A 25543-nucleotide genomic window follows, 5' to 3' on the forward strand; every position below is an offset into this window, starting at 1 on the left:
ATTTCCCCACCTCCCCCTCCTGTCCCTCCATCTGCCCATCATTTTCACCCACATGTTGGTTCCTGTCTCATCTCTCCCTCTCTCCATTTTATACTGTAAAAAGAGAATTCTGTGGACAGATCAGAGAGTGGAATTAATTTAATAACTAACAAATATCTACTCTGGGAGATTTAATTCTCTGTTTATCAATGTGCAGTGCTCCTTTTGGACAGTAGATTGTTGTGGTGTGTCTACTAGGTGACAATGTAACACTGACTCTTATTGGAACGCAGCATGAAACAGGAGTTTGAAGACTCAACACCATAGGTTCAGTTTTCTGCCTTCCTCTGATATACGTACAGTATGGCCTGCCTTGATGTTCAGTGAAGAAATTAGAGTAGCTATCTCGTTCTTGGGCTCAAAGGCGGGTTGCCAAAGAGGAGACCATTTTGTTCATTGCGCCTCTGCTGGTCAAAACAAATTTTGATATGGGTAGATTTTTCTGTGGAAGCTGTCTGATCCTTGGAGTACCTCCAGCTTCTTGTTGTGTGCTTCCAGATTCCAGCAACTTCAGTTTTTCTGTTTCTTGAGAATGTTAAAATGACAGGCCCGGTGAAGCTTTTCATGTAAAGGACACTCAGATCTCTCTGAACACCAATAAAGTAATAAATACTCTACTTTTCTATTCTCCCCTGTCCAAAGTAGATAATCTTATGGGAGCATTGCTTAAAAAAGAATTATTGAGGATTCCTACCATCCAGCACACAGTATCTTTGATCATCAGAAAGGAGGTACAGGAGCATCAAAATCAGAGCTGTCAGGCTGGGAAATAGTTTCTGCCCATAGGCTATGACACTGATGAACACTGTGATGCACAATCAATTACACAAAGACTGAAGTTGCTGAGATTGAAGGCTTTTATTTACAAGGGATAGACAGCATCCCTGTGTTGGTCACTCACATTGACTCGGACTCGAACTGGAGGCAGGCTTGTAGCCTTTATGGGGAAGAAAAAGGGAGGAGTCACGAGCCAGCCAGTGAGACCAGTGTCAACCAGGAAAGGTCATGACATTTACATATGGCATGCAAATATATACAATCGTGGTTTAACCACACAGTGTCCTGTGACCTTACATCTCTTATAACTGAAAACAAATTACATTATTCTGAAATATTCAGACATATTTTTATATATACATGTGATTATTATGTGTGTGTATTGTGTGCACTCCATGATTTGGAGAAACTGTTGCATCTGGTTGTATATGTACAGTCAAATGATAATAAACTTGAACTTGTATCTTGCTGCACCCACGATACTTCCATCAGCCTATCAGGTAGTGAAGCTGTCTTCTTGTGACCAATTGGAAAAAGGAGTGGACAAATTTGATACCCACGGATTAATTTTGGCGAGTTTCCTTCCAACTTACTACTTTTTGACAATGAGTAACCTTGAAGTTTTGAACTGTGAGAAATATAATTTTATTCAAAACCTCTAAGATATGTTTTTCTGGTATGTAATTAATCATAAGTTCCTAGAGTTTCCAGGATAGTCTTGGGAATTGGCAACTCTTGCCGCAGCCCAGATGGTGCTGCATTCTCAAGCAAGGAGGCAAATCAAAATCCAGTACATTGCTCTCATGAAGGACTGTTGCACTCTCTTCATACGCTGCCAAGCACACAACTAAATTTTAATTCACAGAACAAGTCCCCCTGCTCTGTAGCTAATTGAATTTGAACAGTGAGGAGGTAATTAATAGGTAGAATGAAATTCTACAGGATGTGATTAGCAGGGTAAAAATAGGTTTTAGTCGAGATTACAGTGAGGTTGAGAAAGGGGAAAGGTTGGAGGGAGGGAGTAGGGTGAAATGAAAGTGTTCTGATCTTACCAGTGTAGCAAGTGTCAACTAATCATTGAGTCATCAAATTATACAACACAGAAAAAGACCCTCTGGCCCACTCTGTACATATTGATGACCAAATAAGAAAGTAAAAAATAGGAGCAGGAGTCGGCCATCCAGCCTGTCGAGGCTGCTCTGCCATTCAATGAGATCATGGCTAATCTGATGATAGGCTCATCTCCACCTACCCCCCTTTTCCTCATATTCCCTTAATTCCCTTCCTATATAAAAATCTATACCACCTTGTCTTAAATATATTTACTGAGTTAGCCTCCACTGCTTCAACAGGCAGCAAATTCCATAGATTCTCCACCCTCTAGGAAAAGCAGTTCCTCCAAAATGGTCTCCTCTTTGGCAACCCGCCTTTGAGCCCAAGAACAAGATAGCATCTCTGTCCTACATCTACTACCCTGAATCTTAGTTCTAGTTCCCTAGTTCTAGTCTCTTCCACCAATGGAAACAACTTACCCACCTCTATCTTATCTTTGCCTTTCATAATTCGATATGCTTCTACAAGATCCCCTCTCTTTCTTCTAAATTAAAGTGAGTGTAGTCCCAGACAACTCAATCTCTCCTCTTAGTCTAATCCCATCATCTCCAGAATTAACCTGGTCAACCTCCTCAAAACCACCTCCAGAGCCAGGGCATCCTTCCTCACGTAAGGAGACTAGAACTGCATGCAGTGCTCCAGATGCAGCCTCACCAGTACCTCACACAGTTGCAGCATGACCTCCCTGCTACTAAATTCCATTCCTCTAGCAATGAAGGTCAACATTTCATTTGCTTTCTTGATTGCCTGCTGCACCTACAAAACCAACCTTTTGTCATTTATGCACAAGCACTCCTAAATCCTTCTGCATGGTAGCAGGGTGCAATCACTTATTATTTAAATAATAATCTGATCTCGACTTTTCCTTCCAAAGTTGATAACCTCACATTTATCAGCATTGACTCCATCTGCCAGACACTTGCCCACTCACTTAACCTATCTATATCTCTCTACAGACTCTCCATATCCTCTGCACAATTTGCTTTTACACTCTGATCTGTCTATTGACTCAATTCCATGTAAATGACCATCTACACTAATCCCATACACTGGAAAATGTATTGACTAATTTATTATTGACCTAAATATATACGCTGTGACATCACTTCAAGAGGAGTTGGTCCTAAAGGATGGTAAATTGCCTCAGATATGCTTTTCAAGATAGTGGAGACCAACATATCAGTATGTATTGTTCTGAATTATTCTTTAAGATCCAGAAAAATAGTTGCTACACTATACTGACAAAGTATGTTATTAATAAATAAGTCTTTCTCATGTCAAGACAGCATTATGCCTGTGTGTTTCTTCCACAGAAACTCTGGAAGTTTTTACAGAGATGTTCAGCACAGACTAGTAGGACCAAACTGGCCTGTTTCTGTGCTGTAAATGGTTATATGGCTATATGGTTATAATACGGACATAACCAAAATATCAGGACTGAACAAAAGTAAGCACAACCTTCTTCATGCCACAAAGACCCAATGTCTATCGCTGGAAGTAAAACTATTGCAAAATTTATCTTTACTTCCCCCCCCCCCCCCCCCCCCACCCCTCACCGTTCCCTTGCACTTTGCAGATATGCACATTTTTAAGTCAGGAAAAAAATAATTCCAAATGACTCTGTTTCAGACTCATTTCAGACTCAGCTCACGATAAATGAAGCTTTTGGCCTTCACTGCTGCTAGATCAAATTTTCTGCCTTGTCATTGGTATAAAATGTTGAAACCAGCAGACTCAATGTTGGCAGCCCTTGTCTAATCAACTAAAGGTAAAAGTCATTTCTTTTCTTGGACTTCAATAGCGGAGTCCAAGAAAATTTGCTGTTACTGCATTTTTGTTTATTGTGATCAGAATTCATTCATATTTCTTTGCAGAATATCTGAAATCAGAACCTGGGACTGTCAAACACTCTCAGGATAAAGCTGCTTTGAATCTGGGATGTCACAGGTTTACCCAGCATATTTGGATCCACATTAAGGTGAGATTCAAGAGAATTTTCAAATGATAGAGATTATCTCTTTCATGGTGTTGCTTGGAGGTTGATGGTAAGGCAAAATTAAATTTTCTGCTCATGGTGTTGATTGGCATTGAATTGGAAAAAGTAGATAAATTCCTTCAAGTTCTTCAGAGTAAGCGTGTCCAATCATCTCACCTGGACCCATCACAGTCATCACTGTCATGAAAATGCAGCATTGCCACTACTTTCTTCGAAGACTGAAGTTTGGCATTTTGCCTCCATCCCTTAGCCATTTTCACAAGTGCGTTATCGAAAGTTTACTTGCTGGATGCATCACAGCTCAATGAGGGAGCTGCTCTGCTGAAGATTGGAAGAAGCAGGGAATGTAGCTCAGGACATCATGCAAATTTCTCTCCCCTCCATGGACTCCATCTTCCTTTCTACAGACCATATGAAATAGAACCAAGAGTTTCCCATCTGGTCCATTGAGCCTTCTCTGTCATTCAATAAAATTCTGGCTGATCTGGCAGTTGACCACAGCTCCATTTACCCGCCTGTTCCCCATAACCCTTAAATCCTCTATTTTTCAAAAGTCTTAAATATAATCAATGAGACAACCTTCTACTACTACTTGGACCAGAGAATTCCACAGATTCACTTCTCTCTGGGAGCAGCAGTTCCTCCACATCTCTGTTTTAAATCTGCTCCCCTGATCTATCTTAGCTATTCCTTTCATAATTTAAATGTCTCAATAAGGACCCTGGTACCCTTGTACAAGACCCACCCTCATCATTCTACATTTTGTAATGGTGAAGGATTGCCGATTAGGATCTGTGGAACACGTCCACCTATTGCAAGTGGTTCAGACTCATGGCACCCATCTCCAAAAGTACCTTCTTCTTTCCTGATCTATAAAACATGAGTCTCCTTTTTTCAGCATTGAATTGTGGATGAGTTTGACGCACTCTTTCGTGCTTGATGGTTCGTCCAACTTCAAGTGCGTAAGAACAAAAATCCAGGTTATTGGTGCAAAGCATTGCAGGTGGAGGGCTGCATTCCCTTAAAATTAGCCTGTCTTCTCTCTAAGAAGATAAAATAACCCCCTTTTCCTCTGAAAGGCACTAAGTTATGGTGCTTTACAGCTTGGAAACTGAAACAACACCATTGTTGCTTTTGCCCTCTAAACCTTCTCATCCATGTGTAAGTGTACCCAGCTCTACCACTTCCATGATTCCATGTATGCAGCACCCTCTGTGTGGAAAAAAGTCTCGCCCTTGGGTCCCTTTTACATCCACTCCTCTCTCAGTTTAAAGCCTGAGAAAGGAAGCAAGGAAATTCCTTGACAAGAGGCTCAGGTCCGATACGTTGGTTATGTATCTCAGCCATCTTGGACGCTGCATGACCTGCTGAGTTTCTACATCACTTTAGTGTATTAACCAAAAAGGAAATTCCTCTCTATGGTCTGGCCAATATATAACCCTCAACCAACACCAGTAAAACAGATCAAAAAAGATCATTATCTAATCATTATTTTGGAGCTTGTTATGTAAATAATTGGCTGCTGAATTTCCTACATTTCCTAGAAATAAAGTAATTGGCTTGGAAGCACTTGAGTATACTCCAGGTCATGAAAGGTGCTGAAAACTGAAAATGCTAAAGGTGCTCAGCAGGTCAGGCAACATCAATGGAAAGAGAAACAATTAACGCATCAAATACTGAAAGTTCAACAGTTTCTCTTTCTACAGATGATGCCTGACCTGCTGTCTTTCCAGAACTTTCCTGTTCTTATTTCAATTTTCAAGCATCTGATTTGAAATTAAAAAAAATTGATAGATAAATCTATTTTTCACACACACACTTGTCACATTCTGTAGTTTATCAAGTTCAAGTTTATTATCATATATATATTGTACACTGATGAAACAGCATCTCTCCAGACCATCGTACATAGAACTGTAAGTAAACATCACACAAATAATCAAAATAAATATACACGAATATTTGGGATGATTTTCACAGTTACAGGACACTGTTCATAGAGTGGGGGAAGAAACTATTCCCCAGCCTGGTAATCCTGATTTTGATGCTTCTGTACCTTCTTGATGGTAGTGGATTGAATGTACAGGCACACGATCCTTTATCCGGAACCTTTCGGGGACGGTGTGTTTCGAATTTCTGAGTTTTCCGGATTTCGGAAAGTCAGATTTAAACCCACCCGAATTGTGCTGTCTTATCCACCCCCATCCCCTTCCAATCACGCTGCCATCTCCCCACCCTCCTCGCCTGCCTGACTCGCACTGCTGGTCTCTTCCCCCGCCCGACTCGCGCTGCCAGTCTCTCCCTTCCCCTCGCCCACACGACTCATGCTGCCAGTCTCCCCCACCTCGACCGCCCGGCTCTTACTGCCGGTCCCTCACCCACCTGAATCGTGCTGCCGGTCTCTCCCCCCCCACCCACCCGACTCATGCTGCCGGTCTCTCCCCCTCCCTCGCCCACCCGACTCGCACTACCGTCTCTCTCCTCAGTTGTTGGATTTTGGAGCTTTCTGGATTTTAGATGTTCGGATAAAGGATCGTGTACCTGTACTGTGCACTAGATGGAAAGGGTCTTCTATAATTCCTCAAGCTCTAGTTAGACAAGACTCCCATAATTAAAAATAATATCCTTCCTATCCTCACTGGCCCAGCTCTTCTCCTCTAAAGATTTCAAAACTACAAAACTGTGACATGGAAGAGATCGGCAGAGAGGCATCAAAATGCTTTTTAAATTTTTTGATTCTTTTATTTTTGATGTGAATTTTCCAGTCCTTTAGCTGGTTTCTTTTACTCTGCGTCTTGCACCTCTAATTAGAGTTAAAAATAAATGCTGACTCGTGAAATATTAAGTAATTAATCATTTTTCTCTTGGTTCTGAAATCTAAAATCTAAATGTTTAGTTTTGATATTTATTGCCTACTATCTGGTGATTATTAAAATAATAAAGAAGGTATTCAGTATTCAGTAGTAAACATCATGGAATATTTTTATATCTTGTCCAATTTGCTCTACATTAATGTCAATTGAGTAAAAATAGTCTCCTGTACATCAGTGAGACCAAATGTAGATTAGGTAACCCTTTCCTCTGAGTAGCTAGAACTCCCAGTTGCCAGCCATTTTAATTCCTCACACCATTTCCACAAAGACATATCTATCCTCAGCCGCATCAATTGCCAGGATAAATCCAAGCATATACTCGAGAAACAACACACCATATTCCTCGTGGACAGCCCAATGGCCTGAATATTGAATTTTCCAATGTTAGGTACCCTGCCCCCTCCACCTCTGTGCAGTTTCACTGTTCCTTCACTCTTTTACCTGGTCCTCTTCTCACTTTTCTCTCTAATTCCTCTCCACCACCTTCTTCTATCTAGTACCCAGTGCACTCGGCTCCTCTACAACCACTCTGTCTTTCCCCCCACTCCTTGTATATCTCCCCTTCCCTCTTCAATATCAATAAAATGTCCCGATCCAAAATGTTGACTGCATATTTCTCTCCATGGATGCTGCCTGACCTGTTGAGTCCCTTCAGCCACTGTCTGTTAACTTAGGTTAAAAAAAAAGCAGCATAGGGATGGGTGCGTAATATGTGAAACCAAAAAAGTCCCTATGCTGTCAGTTTCCTTCATGAGCAGACAAGATGTAAGTTGTTTCGAAACTGCAGAACGACAGCAGTAACATCGATTGAACTGGGAAGTGGCAGTAATATACAGGCAAACCTCCAACTCCCTCATCCCCTCACCATCTCCCTGCTCACCCCCATTTCCCTCCACACTCCCCAAACATTGCATCTCCCATCGCTGCAAAATTCCTTCTAACCCTTTCCCTTCCTTCTCTCCCACTCTGCCGTGCACCTGTATCAGTACCATGTTCACTCCATCATTTGCCCTTTGACTTCACATTTCATATTTCTCGATGATAAAAAAAGGAAACCATTCAGCCCATCAAGCCTATCAACTGCCTTCCCATCCTTATTTTCCTGCACCAATCCTCTTTCACATGTCCATCAATATGCACAGCCAACATACGCTAGCAGCCAATTAACCTCACAACAAGCCCAGTCGCTCCAATCTTTCAACATATTAATTCCAGGAATTAACTTCATGAATGTACGCTGTACACTATCAATAGCAAGAATGTCCTTCCTCAAACTTGGAGACTAAAACTTCACACAATACTCCAGGTGTGGTCTCACAAGGGCCCTGTACAACTACAGAAGGATCTCTTTGCTTGTATACTCAACTCTCCTTGTTATGAAGGCCAACATGCCATTAGCTTTCTTCACGGCCTGCTGTACCTGCATGCTTACTTTCAGTGACTGATGAACAAGGACACCCAGATCTCGTTGTACTTCCCCTTTTCCTATCTTGACACCATTCTTGACACCTGTTCTTGTCACCAAAGTGGATAACTTCACATGTATCCACGTTAAACTACATCTATCATGCATCTGCCCACACACCCAACCTGTCCAAGTCACCCTGCATTCTCATAACATCCTCCTCATATTTCACATGACCACCCAGCTTTGTGTCATCTGCAAATTTGCTAATGTTACTTTTAATCCCTTCATCTAAATCATTAATGTATGTTGTAAATAGCTGCGGTCCCAGCATCGAGCCTTGCGGTACCCCACTAGTCACTGCCTGCCAATCTGAAAGGGACCCGTTAATCCCTTTAATCCTATTTTTTGTCTGCCAACCAATTTTCTATCCACGTCAGCACCCTACCCCCAATACTATGTGCACTAATTTTACCCACTAATCTCCTATGTGGGACCTTATCAAAGACTTTCTGAAAGTCCAGGTACACTACATCCACTGGCTCTCCCTTGTCCATTTTCATATCCTGTTACTGCTATCCAAATGTGCTGCTAATTCATCTTATATAATTGATTCCAGCCTCTTCCCCACCACTGATGTCAGGCAAACTGGTTTATAACTCGCTGTTTTCTCTCTCCCTCCTTTCTTAAGAAGCAGGATGATAACATTAGCTACCTTCCAATCTGCAGGAACTGATCCTGAATCGATAGAACATAGGAAAATGATGACCAATGCATCCACGATTTCTAGAGCCACCTCTTTAAGTACCCTGGGATGCAGTTCATCAGGCCCTGGGGATTTATCAGCCTTCAGTCCCATTAGTCTACCCAACACTGTTTTCTGCCTAATGTGAATTTACTTCAGTTCCTCCATTACCCCAGGTCCTCTCTCCACTATTACATATGGGAGATTGTTTGCGTCTTTGCACATGAAGACAGATGCTCTTTTACTCTCCCCAACAAACTAAAGATACACTAATGCCATTAACACAGGACTGAGAAAGAGTACCCTCACTCTTGCCGGAGGAATGATTCCTTCAGATTCACCATCACTAAGGGCTGCACAGAGTTGGGGGGGCGGGGAAGGGGGAGGGGAATGACAAGATGCTACATTGATGGCAATACTGCTAAAGAGAAATGAATGGAACAATGTGCAGTGATAGAAATTATGAATACAAATAAATTTTGAACAGTTTTCCTTTTGTGAATAATTTATTGTGAATAATGTGTACTTTTGGTTAAAAGTAATCACAAAGGGCAGCAGGAGCGTGGAATTTTGGCACAGCCAACGTGAGGGCGCTGTGGGGGAAGGAAGACAATCTGGGGTCCTTCCACCACCAGGCATTGAGGGGTTGAGACTGAGGGGAAGTCACTCAAACAATAAAGGGGAGAAATGACAAGGTTCCACAGTGGTGGCAATTGTGTAAATAAAGAGCATGTATGACAATGTACAGTGATGGGAATGTGTGGACAAATAACATGTCCTTTCTTATCCTTTTCTCTTGTATTTATGGTCTCAGCTATTCTTACACACATGCTTTCTAAACATTAAATGGATGCAGTGCCACAGATTCCAGCTTTCATCCTTGACCTTTTCAACTCTGACCTCACATTGACTAAAAATCAAATCTACAATGATATGGTTTACATTTCCTTATCCAAGTCTCCTAAGTAGATCTTTCCTTGTGGCTCAGTTGCCCACAAGCTGGGGTCCAAAGTTTAGTCAGAAGGTTGTAGGTTCAAGTCATATTTCCCTGACTTAGACATTTGTGATAATGAGTTTATTGTCATATACATAAGTATAGTTTACACATGCACTGAAATTCTTACTTGCTGAAGCCAAACCAGTGCACACGATACACCAACCACAAAAGTATTCATTCACTTCAAGAAGAAAAGAATAGAAGGGCAAGGATGTGAAGTTGAGGTTTTATAAGGCACTGGTGGGACCTCATCTGGCGTACTGAGAGCAGTTTTGGGCTCCTCATTTAAGAAAGGATGTGCTGATGTTGGAGAGGGTTCAGAGGAGGTTCACAAGCATGATTCCAGGAATGAAAAGGTTCTCATATGAAGCCCTGTACTTGTAGGAATTTAGGAGAATAGGTGTGTGTGTGTGGGGGGGGGGGGGGGGGGTGGTGTATGGAATCTCATTGAAACATTTTGAATGTTGAAAGGCATGGACAGAGTAAATGTTGAAAGTTCATTTCCCAAGGTGGCAGAACTTCAGGATTGGAGTGTGCCCACTTAGAAAAGAGATGCAGAGGAATTTGTTGCCAGAGGTGGTTGTGGAAGCCAGGTCATTGGGTGTATTTAAGACAGAGATTGATAGGCTCTTGATTTGGCAGGGCATCAAAGATTATGGGGAGAAATTCGGGCAATTGGAAAAATGGATCAAATGGTGGGTAGAAGTAATGGGCTGAATAGCCTATTTCTGCCAAGTCTTATGGTCTTGTGGTCAAAATTGCCCCAGTAGATGAAGAGGTAATAAATACAGAGGATAGATTTATAAATAAGTATTTAATTATTGTTAGTGTAATTAAAAAATTGTCATTTCAATAGTGCAGATACTTGTTTTTGTGCTCCGGGAATAATTTATGATCAGGGTAATAAGGGATGGTTCAAGAGCCTAATAGCCGTTGGATAAAAACTGTTCTTGAATCTGGAGGTACTGGTCTTCAGGCTTCTGTACCTTCTTCCCAAAGGCAGCTGTGAGAAAAAGGTTGTTCCTAGGGTAATATGCATCCCTTATGTTGGTGGCTGTTTTCTTGGGTGACACAGTTAGCGCAAGGCTATTACAGCATCAGCGAACTAGGTTTGAATCCTCCCTGTAAGATGTTTGTGTGTTCCCCCCATGTCTGTATGGGATTCCTCCAGGTGCTCCGCTTTCCACACACCTGCTGAAGACAAACTGGGTTGGTAGATAGATTGGTCATGTCATCTTTTCTTCTTTGGCTTGGCTTCGCAGACGAAGATTTATGGAGGGGTATGTCCACGTCTGCTGCAGGCTCGTTGGTGTAAGTTTAATTGGGTGGCATGGCACATAGGCTGGAAGAGCCTGTTACATTGCTGTATCTCTAAAAATATTTTTTGAAAATGTTTTCAATGGAAGGGCGGTTGAGGCCCAAATGGATTTGTTCCTGTTAACTGCTGTTCCTTCATCTTTACTGGGTCTGAACTTGATTTAATGGAACTCTACTGTTAAAACATCACTTGGCTGCTTTTAACAACATTGAGCAGAAGAGAAGGCAAGGAAAAAACTTTGCTAAAATATAAACAGTAAATCAGATGTACATTTCTAGATAATCAGGCCAAGCACTTCAGAACATCTCTTTCTTTTCTTTGGCTTGGCTTCACGGACGAAGATTTATGGAGGGGGTAAAAAGTCCACGTCAGCTGCAGGCTCGTTTGTGGCTGACAAGTCCGATGCGGGACAGGCAGACACGGTTGCAGCGGCTGCAGGGGAAAATTGGTTGGTTGGGGTTGGGTGTTGGGTTTTTCCTCCTTTGCCTTTTGTCAGTGAGGTGGGCTCTGCGGTCTTCTTCAAAGGAGGTTGCTGCCCGCCAAACTGTGAGGCGCCAAGATGCACGGTTTGAGGCGTTATCAGCCCACTGGCGGTGGTCAATGTGGCAGGCACCAAGAGATTTCTTTAGGCAGTCCTTGTACCATTTCTTTGGTGCACCTCTGTCACGGTGGCCAGTGGAGAGCTCGCCATATAATACGATCTTGGGAAGGCGATGGTCCTCCATTCTGGAGACGTGACCCATCCAGCGCAGCTGGATCTTCAGCAGCGTGGACTCGATGCTGTCGACCTCTGCCATCTCGAGTACTTCGACGTTAGGGATGTAAGCGCTCCAATGAATGTTGAGGATGGAGCGGAGACAACGCTGGTGGAAGCGTTCTAGGAGCCGTAGGTGGTGCCGGTAGAGGACCCATGATTCGGAGCCGAACAGGAGTGTGGGTATGACAACGGCTCTGTATACGCTTATCTTTGTGAGGTTTTTCTCAACAGCCCCTAAGGCTAGAGCTGGATGAGGTTCCCACCCTGGATGAGACATATAAGGCAATCGAACAACTGAAAAGTGGCAAAGCAGCAGGTATGGATGGAATCCCCCCAGAAGTCTGGAAGTCTGGCGGCAAAACTCTGCAAGCCAAACTGCATGAGTTTTTCAAGCTTTGTTGGAACCAAGGTAAACTGCCTCAGGATCTTCGTGATGCCACCATCATCACCCTGTACAAAAACAAAGGCGAGAAATCAGACTGCTCAAACTACAGGGGAATCACGTTGCTCTCCATTGCAGGCAAAATCTTCGCTAGGATTCTACTAAATAGAATAATACCTAGTGTCGCCGAGAATATTCTCCCAGAATCACAGTGCGGCTTTCGCACAAACAGAGGAACTACTGACATGGTCTTTGCCCTCAGACAGCTCCAAGAAAAATGCAGAGAACAAAACAAAGGACTCTACATCACCTTTGTTGACCTCACCAAAGCCTTCGACACCTTGAGCAGGAAAGGGCTTTGGCAAATACTAGAGCGCATCGGATGTCCCCCAAAGTTCCTCAACATGATTATCCAACTGCACGAAAACCAACAAGGTCGGGTCAGATACAGCAATGAGCTCTCTGAACCCTTCTCCATTAACAATGGCGCGAAGCAAGGCTGTGTTCTGGCACCAACCCTCTTTTCAATCTTCTTCAGCATGATGCTGAACCAAGCCATGAAAGACCCCAACAATGAAGACGCTGTTTACATCCGGTACCGCACGGATGGCAGTCTCTTCAATCTGAGGCGCCTGCAAGCTCACACCAAGACACAAGAGAAACTTGTCCGTGAACTACTCTTTGCAGACGATGCCGCTTTAGTTGCCCATTCAGAGCCAGCTCTTCAGCGCTTGACGTCCTGCTTTGCGGAAACTGCCAAAATGTTTGGCTTGGAAGTCAGCCTGAAGAAAACTGAGGTCCTCCATCAGCCAGCTCCCCACCATGATTACCAGCCCCCCCACATCTCCATCGGGCACACAAAACTCAAAACGGTCAACCAGTTTACCTATCTCGGCTGCACCATTTCATCAGATGCAAGGATCGACAATGAGATAGACAACAGACTCGCCAAGGCAAATAGCGCCTTTGGAAGACTACACAAAAGAGTCTGGAAAAACAACCAACTGAAAAACCTCACAAAGAACATCTCATACATCTAAAAAAAATGGCAGCACTGCCGCTGGTGTGGACCGTGGAGAGTGAGGAGAGGAGACACAGCAGTCCTCCACAGAGTCCTACTGCCCAGTCAGACTGCGCCGGCTCCATACAGGCCTTAAACAACCTGTTAAAAGAGCCCACAGTAGCTTATTTTAAAATCTTGCATCCATAATGTCTGGGGCCAAGATAGCAGAGCCTATGTTCAGCAGTGACCTCGAGGGGTTGCAGGTTCTGAGGAACCAGAGGACTGGTGCAAGGAACCAGAAAACAGGGAGAGCCCCCTCTGTTTGCGAAGGGGAGGAGGAGATTACCCTCAGGCCAGTGACTACAGAGATGGACCAGCGAGGAGTCTGCAGCTGAAGAACACACAGGTGGTAGGTTGCTGGTGACTCGAGGCGAGAATCCCACGTGGGCTCCAGGCTGCTGGTGACTGTGGTCAAGGGACTTGCACCGGGCTGTGAACTGCTGGAGGCTGGCTTGAGACTGGTGGAAGGGGTACCAGGTAATGGAAGTGAGATGAGAGAGGGTGCCAAAGGCGCTGAGGGCTTCTTGATCATGTCAGAGGTTTGGATTTGGAGCTCAGATTTCCAATAGTTTGTCTGAAGTCTGTGTGACTGTGGAAGGTATGCGAGCACTGGACGCAAATGTGTGGACACTTAATGATTCTAGGGGGGATTCTTTGTCTGCTTTGTGGTAGATTAAAGGAAATTTACATTTTCTGCTTTATCACATGACAATAAAAGTCTTGAATACATCTTCTATGCTCGCTTTGAGAAGAAGAACCAAAGCCTACTAGAATCCCTGAAAAGGTTGAGGACCCTGTGAAATCTGTCTCTGAGGGGGACGTCAGAACATCATTCAAAAGGGTGAACCCTCGCAAGGCATCAGGCCTGATGGGGTATCTGACAGGATACTGAAAATCTGCACCAATCAACTAGCCGGTGTGTTCACGAACATTTTTAGCTGGTCATGGCCAGAATTAACATGTAGCTAAGTAAAGATCTGGACCCACTGCAATTCACCTATCATCATAGTCACTCCGCAGCAGATACAATATCGCTGTCTCTCCACTCAGCTCTGGATCACCTCGAAAACAGAAATTCATACATACGGCTGCTCTTCATCCACTACAGCTCAGCCTTCAATACCATTATTCCCTCAGTCCTGGTCAAGAAGCTACAAACTCTCAGCCTCTGTACTCCCCTCTGCAACTGGATCCTTGACTTTCTCATTGGAAGACCATAGTCAGTATGAATTGGAAGCAACGTCTCCTCCTCACTGATCATCAACACCGGCACACCCCAAGGATGTCTGCTTAGCCCACTGCTCTACTCATTATACACCCATAACTGTGTGGCCAGGCACAATTCCAATGCCACATACAAGTTTGCCGATGACACCACAGTTGTCGGCAGAATCACAAACAGCAATGAGGAAGAGTACAGGAGGGAGGTTGATCAGCTCATTGAATGGTGTAATGACAACAACCTTCTGTTCAATGTCACCAAAACCAAGGAGATAATTGTGGACTTCGGAAGGAAGTCAGAGGAGCACGACCCAGTCCTCAGCGAGGGCTCAGTAGTGGAGAGGGTCAGGAACTTCAAATTCCAGGGTGTCAAGATCTCCGAGAATCTGTCCTAGAGGCTTCACGTTGATGCAATCACCAAGAAGTCTCACCAGTGGCTATACTTTGTGAGGTGTTTGAGGAGATTTGGGTGTCATCGAACACTCTCATAAACCTCTACAGGTGAACTGTGGAGAAAATTCTGGCTGGTTGCATCAATGCCTGGTATGGAGGCACCAACTCTCAGGACAAGAATAAACTCCAGAAGGTTGTTAACTCAACCTGCCACATCACAGGTACCAGACTTCACTCCATTGAGAACATCTACGAGATACCTCTTAAAAAAGCCGCCTCTGTCCTCAGAGACCCCCACCACAGACCATATCCTCTTCACTCTGCTACCATCGGGGAAAAGCTTAAAGACGAGCACTCAACAATACAAGGACAGCTTCTTCCCCGCTGCCATCAGATTCTACAGCTCTATTACTGGCTGGGGCACAGGTGTTGAATCCTGGACAGACTGGAACACCTGTATGTTGCCATCGGAGTCAGCTGGGTGGATGGTGGTATGCTGCCCAACACAGGTACCACCATCTTGGGCACAGATACTGAGTTTGCAGGATTTTAAAAAAAGTAATACCTTACTTTTTGTGCACAATTATTGTTATTATTTTTTTTTATATAGTAATGTCATAATATGATGGTTACAATATGTATGATTGCAGATGCTGCTGCAAGACACCAAATTTCATGACTTGTCCATGACAATAAATCCTGATTCTGATTCTGACTTTCACAGACAACGAGGGGTGGTTATTATTGTAACGTGTTAAGTTCAGGGGATGTTAAACAGTTTAAGCATATCTTCAACTATGAAGGTCTCAGGATTTGCCATTTGCCCTTAAACACCCCCACCTCTTTACCAAGCTCCTTCCTTCGTTCAGATGCTCCTTACGCTTTGACACATGCCAATGTTTCCTGCAAGCAGCTCAGTGTCAAGTCCGGTTTGATAGTCTTGATGAGCTTTATAAATGCAAATTGTTGTGGTCCATGAAACTTAGTGTCACTGGTTAAGTTCAAATCATACGGTGAGATGGTTTCTATCCCTCTGAGCCATGTGGACAACTTCATTTAAGATGAAGCATGCTGTAACAAAACAAAATTCGCACTGGCATACAGAATGCTTGATGGTTTGTCTCTGCGATATTGAAACCCATGGCAATTTTTGGCTGCACCATCAGACACAACGAAAGACTTGAATTTCTGGAACATCGCCCGCCGAATCAAACCACCTCCTAGGTTCAGGGTGCTACAAATTCACCAGATGGTGCTGCTTCTCTTCTGGTTTTTTTCTGATTTCTGCCGTCCAGCTGATGAAAATAAGTGCTAATACTCAAACATGATTTTGAAATATGGTGATGTGTGTGTATCCCTTATGGGAGTTTGGAAAATAGAGTTAAAATACCTGCTTGTTTTCTGCGTGCTTGTTCGGTTCAGCTGCGTGAATTACATCAACAGCAGACGTTCACCTTTGGATGTTTATTATCGTTGTAATAATACAGGTTTGGATCATTTATTCAATTCATTAAATTTTAACCAAATACCTCCGGAGTTAGCAAGACACAGTGGGCTCATATTCAACTCATCGGAAGAGTCTGGTGCCGGCATCGAGTCCGTAAGCAAAGACGAGGGAAGCGTGGAGGTCTGCGTGCTAGGCTAAGACTAAATCCACTCTAGCCAGTGTAACCTTGCATCTTTCTCGCTAATGTTTGGTGTTTGATGAACAAGCTGGATGAATTAAGGATTTGGACCCTCACACAAAGAAGGCTTATGGCTTGCAACATTATGTTTTTAATGGAGACTGGCTAAATAGAGATGTATCTAACAATGTGGTGGAACTGGAAGGGTGCATGGTCTACAGGGCTGACAGGGTTGCAGAAGTGACAGGTAAAAGTAGAGGAGTTGGTTTCTGCATCTATGTGAATCAATCGTGGTGCACTAACTCGAGCATTACTGATACTTATTGCTCTGTGGATCTGGAATACCTGATTATCAAATGTAGACCTTCTTATCAACCATGAGAGTTTATCATGTATCATTGCTGTTGGAGTTTATGTACCACCAGACACTAATGCCAAAGTAGGTTTGAAAGCCCTCAATGCTGCTATCAGAAAGCTGCAGACATTGCATCCAGACAGAGGCTTTATCGTGACTGTGGACTTTAATCATTGCAATCCTTACCAGACCTTACCAAAATGTATCATGTACCATGAGGGGAGATAAAATTTTAGATCAGGTTTATACAAATGTGACTGATGCTTATAAAACCATTGCACTGCCTCACCTGGCATAAAGTCTGACCATCTTTCATTGTTTCTTTTTCCCAAGTGTAGCCCACTTATTAAATGTGTAAAACCCACAATGAAGACTATCAAGATCTGGCTTAAGGGTGCTGAACTTGTTCTTCAGCAACATTTTCAACAGACAGATTAGAGTGTGTTTGTTATCCATGCTACTAGAGACTCTCAGATTGATTTCGATTTATATACCAAATCTGCCCTCGAGTATATCAACAAGTGTGTGGATGGAGCGACATCACAAAAAGAAATAAAAATATTTGCTAATAAAAAATCATGGATGAACAGAGAGGTTCACCGTCTGCTCAAAGACGGAGATTCAGCCTTCAGATCTGGAGACTGGAAGACTTGTGGCTCAGTCAGGGCCAACCTAAGCAGGGGAACCCTTCAGGCTAAACATACATACAAACAAACAAAAGATTGAAGAGCATTTCTACTCCTCGGATCCCCGGCGTATGTGGCATGGCATAACAGAATATAAACATCTAGTACTGTGCCCCCTTCCAGCTGTGCCTCCCTCTCTGAAGAGCTTCATTATTTCTACGCTCGCTTTGATCGAGAAACCAAGGAGGTCACCTTCAAAGTGGATCTCCCACTTTATGAACTGCCTCTTTCACTTTCCATCTCTGATGTTTGGGCCACCCTGAGAAGGGTGAATGTACAGAAGGCAGCTGGTCTGGATGGTATACCTGACCGTGTGCTTAGAGTCTTTGGAGTTCTGTTGGCCAAGAGCTTTGCGGACATTTTCAATCTGTCCCTGGCCCATGCAGTTGTTCCCATGAGCTTCAAGATTGCCATAATCGTGCCAGGGCCAAAGCTTCCCACCTCCACGAGTCTGAATTACTTCTGTCCAATTGGACTCACCCCCATCATTGCAAAGTGCTTTGAGAGAATGGTTTTATCACATTTGAAATTCTGTTTTCCCATCACCTTGAAATCTCATCAATTTGCCTATCCCATCAACAGGTCGACTGAGGGTACCACCCACTTGGACAGCTCCAACTTTTATGTCAGAATGCTGTTCATTGACTTTAGTTTGGTATTCAATACTGTGGTTCCCTCCAAACTGATTGCCAAACTTCGTTAGCTTGGTATCAGCTCTGTAATTGTATCTTGGAATTTCTGACTAACAGACCCCCAATCTGTTAAATTAAGGCAATCTCTTCTCTTCCACTTTCAAATTGTAACCAGGTGTGTGTGTTAGTCTTCTCCTGTATTCCTTTTTCACCTATGATTGCATTCCTGTATATGGTTCTAATTCCATAATCAAGTTTGCAGATGACGACGGTTGGCCTGTTCCGAGGGGATGATGAGATGGCCAGGTCAGCACCTAGCCATGGAGTGTGCCAACAACAACAACTTAGCACTTAACACTCAAAAGATCAAGAAGATCATTGTGGACTTAAGGCGAGCTGGAAGCCACACCTCATGTCCTTATTTACATCAAGTGGAACGTATATCAAGCTGATCAAGCTGATCATCCTGATCAAAAAGGCACAACAGCATCTTTATTTTCTGTGGAGCATGAAGAAAGTACATCTATGTACAGGATATTGATGGATTTTACCACTGTTCCATTGAGAGCATACATACCTATGGCATCTCAGTATGGTACGGCAATTGCCTCGTATCGTACCTTAAAGCACTTCAGAAAGTGGTGAAAATTGCCCAGCGGATTATTGGCATTCAATTGTCCACCACTGAGAACATCTATCAGGAATGCTGTCTGAGCAGGGTGAAGAGCATCATCAAGGATGCATATCACCCTAACTATGGACTTTTTAACTCTTCCTCAATCTGGTAGGCCCAACAGGAGCGTTCACTCTCAAACCAGCAGGTTCAAGAAGAGCTTTTATCCCCGAGGCTGTGACCCTGCTGAACATTAAATCACAGGACTGAGTGGTACTGCACTCAAATTGCACTGTCAGTACTTTTATAATTGTTTGCTTGCTGAATGGACTTGTTTTTATTCGCTCGTAGTTATTTGTATATAAGCACTATTTTTTTTAACTTCGGATTGGATGCTAATTGTATTTCATTAGCTTCGTATTGTACATGGCACAATGACAATAAAGTTGAAACTAATCTAATCTAAAACACCCAAATGTTATTAATGCTGTTTTATGCCATATATTTGGATTAGAAATCGAACAGAAGATGTCAAACTGGAATGTGGTCCTCTAAAAGGTTCAAAAGATCTTTATTGTTGCATAATAATTCATTAAAATGTAATATACATGATCTACCTCAACTTTTGTCTGCTGTAAACCAAACAAAGAGTCACCATGAACATTTCCTGGCACCCCCCCCCCCCCCAATAATAAGAGAAAGGGAAACAAAAGAAAGTCTCTTCAGCAACATTGAATGTCTGTAGATTCGCCTCCATTGCTCCCGCAGCTTCTGCAGCCACACAGTCTTTCGTTCAAACCATTAGCATCCAGAGCTTCAGATCCAAACCTCTGATACAATTTGAAAGCTTTCAGTACCCGAGGCCCTGTGGGAGCCCTCTTGTCCTCAGGACTCTTTCGAATTCCAGTTCCAACACTTGGTTTCCATGAGCAAGTCTCCAGCAACCCAGAGCCTGTATGGGTTCTTCAACTGTAAGTCGCCAGCACCCTGTCAGAGTCTTTCAACCACAAGCTACCAGCAGCCTGCACCCTGTGAAGGATCTTCAGCCGCTGAGCCCCTCGCTGGTCCTCTGCTAAGGTCACCATCCTGAAAGGTTATCCATGTACCTGCCCAAATTCTTCTAAAATGTTAACATTGAATCCACATTCACCACTTCAGCTGGCCGCTCGTTCCACACTCTCACCACTCTCGTTCCACTCTCCCAGCACTCTCGTTCCACACTCTCACCACTCTCGTTCCACTCTCCCAGCACTCTCGTTCCACACTCTCACCACTCTCGTTCCGCACTCTCACCACTCTCATTCTACTCTGCCATCACTCTTGTTCCACACTCTCACCACTCTCGTTCCACTCTCCCATCACTCTCGTTCTACTCTCCCATCACTCTCGTTCCACTCTCCCATCACTCTCTGCGTCGGCATGGAAATGGTGCACCAAGGAATCTGTGTTGTATGGCTACGATCCTTCATATTGTGCCAAGGGCGCTACACTTATGGAGACACAAAAGACACGCTGACACTGGAAACTAGAGCAGAAAACTAAACAGCCAAAAGAACGCAGTGGAGTCCCTACATCAGGGCTGGAGAGCAGAAGGAATATAGCCAATATGTAGAGAGAGGTTGTGGAACCATAAGAGGGAAGGGATGATGGGCAAACCATGCCAGGTGGCCAGAGGGTGGAAACTAAAGTTAGTAGGTGATTGGTGGAAACAGGAGGGGATGATGGGTAAGTAGAACCAGGCAGAGGAGAGGAAAGGGAAGAGTCAGAATGAGCTAAAGAAAAATTGTTGCACCATCAATTACTTCAAAAGACTTGAAGTTATATAGAAACTAATATGCTTTTATTGACAACAGACTGGAGGTACGTCCATGCTGGTCAACTGTCCTGAACTGAGGAGAGGGCAAGGTGAAGTGAATTACATATTCTTACAAATTGAGTCTTTCAGATGGTCTGGTCTGCTGCTGCGACCATTGTAATACTGGCTGGGGCACAGGTGTTGAATCCTGGACAGACTGGAGCACCTGTATGTTGCCATCGGAGTCAGCTTGGCGGATGCGTGGTGACGAATCTAACGTCATCCACCTGAGCAGGGGTAACATGCCATGGCCCTGGTGCATCATGGGTACTAATAGGTGAAGGGGGTGCAGTGTGGTCGGCAATGGTCTCAGGGACTCCTGAGAACACCAAGTCCCGAACGGAGACCATTTCCGCGCGCCCATCAGGGTACACCACATAGGCGTATTGGGTGTTGGCGTGCAGGAAATGGACCCTTTCAACCAGTGGGTCAGACATGGCTCCTCATATACTTCTGGAGTAGGACCAGCCCTGGGGACATCAGACAAGATGGCAGCATGGTCCCTGAAGTGGACTTCCTGGAGAAGGAAAAAATTCTTTCATGTGGAGTGGCTTCGGTGGCGGTACATAGGAGCGATCTGATTGGCTTCAATGATCCTCTCATTCAGTAGCCGTCACACCTTCGACTCTGTCCCCGGCATGTATCACCTACTTTTGGTGGCAATGCTTTAAAAGTTGGGGGTGAGGTTAGCGAACAGCGGAGGAGGGGTAATCGTGAGGATTGCAAGGCTGCAGGTCGTGTGCGGTGGGCAATCTGCAAGTTGCTGGCTGGAAATGGTGGGAGGAGAGGCCAGGGAATTTTTTCTGGTGAAGGTCAGTGGGTGGTTAAAAACTGATGGTTACTGACAGTGAGGGGGTTGGGGGGAGGAATAGGGTCCATCGTACTCTGTTGTCACACTTTTAAGGTGGCATTGAAAGTCCAGTCCCAGCAGCATGGCAGTGTAGAGCCATGGCATCATGAGGAGTTTAAAGTCTTTGTATCTATGCCACAGTAGTCACAAATATCTGCCATATAGGACTTTGAGGCCATAGAGACTTTGTGGCTTGTAGGCCTTACTGTAAGGGAGTAACGCTGCAACATGTTGGGATGGATGAAGCTCTCTGTGCTCCCACTATCGAACAGGCAACTCGTGTCGTGATCATTTACTTCCATGTCCATCATTGATCTTATGGCGTGTTGGTGAGAGCTATCTTGATCCAGTGTGATGGAGGCTGTGTTTAATAACTTTTAGACTCCGTGGATGCGGTGGAGTGTTCGGGTGTTTGGTTCCTTTGCATAATCCCACTTCTTTCCACAGCTATGGCAAGCCGCGTCTTTTGCTGTGCAGTGTTTTCAAGGGTGCTTGTACAGGCCATAGAAGTAACCCTTTGGGTGCTCGCAGAGTACAGCGGCCATGATCAGGTCACTGGGAGGACGTAACGTTGGCAGTGTTCCGCAGGCCTGTGGCCCTCCCACTCGTGGTAACCATAATGCAGCCATGTAGTTGGCTGAGTATGCATCCATATTTTGGAGGGCTGCCTCCAGCTTGCCTGCTAGTTTGACTGCCCTCTGCAAGTTAGCTCACCCTGCTCCAACAGTCCCTGCTGGATAAAGCTGGATCTGATGCCTACAACGTAGGCATCTCTGATCCAGTCCTCCATGTTCATCATGGCTGTAATGGCCTTCCAGGCGCAGGCCCGTCCAAGAGCTCGCAGGGGCCGAAGGTACTCGGTGCTCAATTCTCCGATTGTCGGTCGAGTTCCAGCTTTTATGGTTTCAAAGTTTGCTCCATTATCAAATAAGAATTTTGTTAATAAAATTGATGCACCATCAATTACTTCAAAAGACTAGAGATTACATAGAAACTGATAGGCTTTTATTAACATCAGAATGGAGGTACGTCCATGCTGGTTGACTATCCTGGACTGAGGAGGGGGCTGTGGCACAGTCACCTTTATTCAGGGGTCTGTGGGAGGAGCCACAGGCACAGTCAGCAAGAGGTGTGACCAGACAAACTATAACAGCCAAAACATATATACAGTGATTTACCACAAAAGGTCTTTCACATTCATTGTTCTTTCCAAGTGTAGCCACCAACACTATCCAGGGAACAAGCAGCTAATCTACCCACAACATGTTAACAAGTTGATAAATTGTCATTGGCCTTCCAGTTTCTTGGTTTTCAATCAGCTCAAGGATTGTTATTTAGTTAATTGTCATATTCTGGCAAAATTTACGATCCTTATACTGTAATAAATTATAACTTAGTATGACATTATGTAAAAATAACCTGTTCATTCAAAGTTGTGGGTTTCATCTATTTCTATTCCATGAGTCACCCACCCATGCCTCTTGTGATGTAATTTAGAATGTGCTTGCAAACAATTGTGACTGATAAGTAGCTTCAGCCTATTTAGAATGATTATTTTTTGAGGGAAAATGGATGGTTGGCACTTTATTGCCAACATGGAGTTTTTATTGATTTTTAAAACAGGCCCACATTTTTTAAAGAGGATTTTGAAGAGGTATTAAAATCACATTGCTGGAGCAACTACGTCCACAGAAGTTTGACCTGCTGAGTTTCTCCAGCATTGTGTTTTTACTTCAACCATTGCGTCTGCAGACTTGTATATTTTACTCTCTTGAAGATGTAGCATTGGTCAGGGAAAACAAATATAATTCATGTCCAAGTGATGTCGAGGGATATCTTTTTATTATCTTTTTCACTCATTTTTCAGGATCTGAGTACGGGTGGGAAAACCAGCATTTATTGCTCATTCCTGATTGCCCCTGCTCTTGCTGAACCATTTTGCACTTAACCGCATTGACAGGTTGAAGAGCAGGTAAGGTTGGCAGATTTCCTCCCATAAAGCAACTCGGTTTTTAACGACAATCCAGTAGAAATGTAATGATCAGAGCTTTTTTTGGAATTTTAATTCCACGGCTGCCATGGTGGGATTTGCACTTAGATCTCTGCTCGTCATTGTTAGTTTAACTGCTTTGCTAGCAGTATTACAGGGCTATGGAACTGCCCTGATTTACATTTGATATGCACTGGGAGGGCAGACTGGAAATTAACTAATTTCACAGTGCACCACAATCTCAAGTTCAAGTTCGTTTATTATCATCTTATTACAACCCAACAAAACAGCATCTCTCTAGATCATAGTATATGCACCAAAACACACTGCATCCAGTAGATAAAGATCACATAACCAATAAAAAAAATTGGAATGATTTTCAGGTTACAGTATACCGCTCATCAGTCTCACAGCCTGTGGGAAGAAGCCACTCCAAATGCTGGCAGTCCTGATTTTGATGCTCCTGTACCTTCTTTTTGATGATAGTAGTGGGTTGAAGATATTGTGCACTGGATAGAAAGGTTTTTCTCTAATTTCTTAGGCCCTATTTAGACAACGCTCCTAGTAAATGTCATCTATAGAGGAAAGGGAGACTCCAGTGATCCTCTTGGCCATTTTATTGACCCTCTGAATTGATTTCCAGTCTGATGCTTTTCGACTGCCATTCCACACAATGATAACCAGGCAGGACACTTTCAATTGTGCTCTAGTAAAAGGATGACAAAATCAGGGCAGTTTCTCAATGATGCATAACCTAGATTTTAATGCGCAAGTCACCGACATGGGATTTGAGCCACTGCAGCACAGCTCAAAGACATGAAAGCAACAGCTGGTACACCAGAGCTCTTCCAATTACAGGTACAACCAAGAGTTGATGCTCACCTTCCAAGGTAAAGGATCTGCAAGATGGATTCTATTCCAATCTTCTCAGCATTACTGCATATCCAACAGGAGAGTATGTGACCAATACATCACAAGCTGATATTGCAAGATCCTGAATAATTCATAATTGATGTAAAGGGCTGTTTTTGTGACTTACAAGTTTGTGCAGAAATAAGCTATTTTAATGAGCCCAAACTCTCTAATTCTATGACAAAGGTACCTGTTTGAAACATAATTCCTTTAATAAATTTCTGTCAGCTGGTCCAAACTCAGCACTTTCTGAATAATTTCTGTTGCTCAATTTTTTTTTATGTGCCATCATTTCTTTTCCCAAGGCTACAAGCATTTTCTTCTGTAATAGTCAATTAACTCACATCCCTAAAGGCCTGTCCTGATGTTCTGCTAACATCAAACATCTCCAAAAATAAACAGACTGCTTCTCTGACAAATTCTATTTCCTGACCTATCAAGGTTGTTGAACATTTAAAAGTGGGAACAGGTAGAACCTCAAGACTGGCCAACCATTCATTTACATCTGGGACGATCTGCTCTTGAAATTCAGTTCGATGTCTAGGTTCCACATGCTGTTTCCAGCTGGCTTCTGCCTGCTTAACCCACCCTGGTTTCATGTCCTGAATTGATATGGATTCACTCAGAGTTTATTATGTCCTAGAGATATACAGAAAAACCCTTGGTATCCAGCACCTATGGGGATCCCAGATAAGTGAATTTTCCGGATGCAAGAGACTGTGTGTTGCATGATTGGTGAACTCACGGTGAGGTGCGCCAATTTTAAACGTTCATATTTTTTCTATTTATTTTCTGCTTTTTTTCTGCCAGTTGTTTGAGGCTGCAATTGCTTGAATTCTTGATAACAGGAGTTTTACTGACCATCCTGACCACTAACCATCTGTTTATATGTATCCTTCATCACTCGCATTTCTCAAAGTTCTCTCCACATTCACATAAGCTTCCC

At 43.6% G+C, this 25543-nt stretch overlaps 2 long non-coding RNA genes across 3 annotated transcripts in view; one reads left to right on the forward strand and one right to left on the reverse strand.

Moving 5' to 3' along the window:
* Positions 1 to 24825, forward strand: part of LOC138761089 (uncharacterized) — a 247081-nt gene extending 222256 nt beyond the window's left edge. The window contains exons 3-7 of one of the 2 annotated variants that reach the window (XR_011356110.1): positions 3243 to 3376; positions 3559 to 3697; positions 3804 to 3907; positions 23563 to 23667; positions 24544 to 24825. This is a non-coding gene — a long non-coding RNA (uncharacterized lncRNA). The remainder of the gene's footprint in view (positions 1 to 3242; positions 3377 to 3558; positions 3698 to 3803; positions 3908 to 23562; positions 23668 to 24543) is intronic. The other variant, XR_011356111.1, reaches the window with a different exon arrangement.
* Positions 22679 to 23153, reverse strand: LOC138759947 (uncharacterized). The gene is made up of 2 exons (XR_011355266.1): positions 22874 to 23153; positions 22679 to 22790 (listed from the first exon to the last, which is right to left on the reverse strand). It is a non-coding gene; the product is annotated as an uncharacterized lncRNA (long non-coding RNA).
* Positions 24826 to 25543: the final 718 nt, after the last annotated feature.

Source organism: Narcine bancroftii, chromosome 4 (assembly GCF_036971445.1).
Source record: "Narcine bancroftii isolate sNarBan1 chromosome 4, sNarBan1.hap1, whole genome shotgun sequence".
Classification (NCBI taxonomy): Eukaryota; Metazoa; Chordata; class Chondrichthyes; order Torpediniformes; family Narcinidae; genus Narcine; species Narcine bancroftii.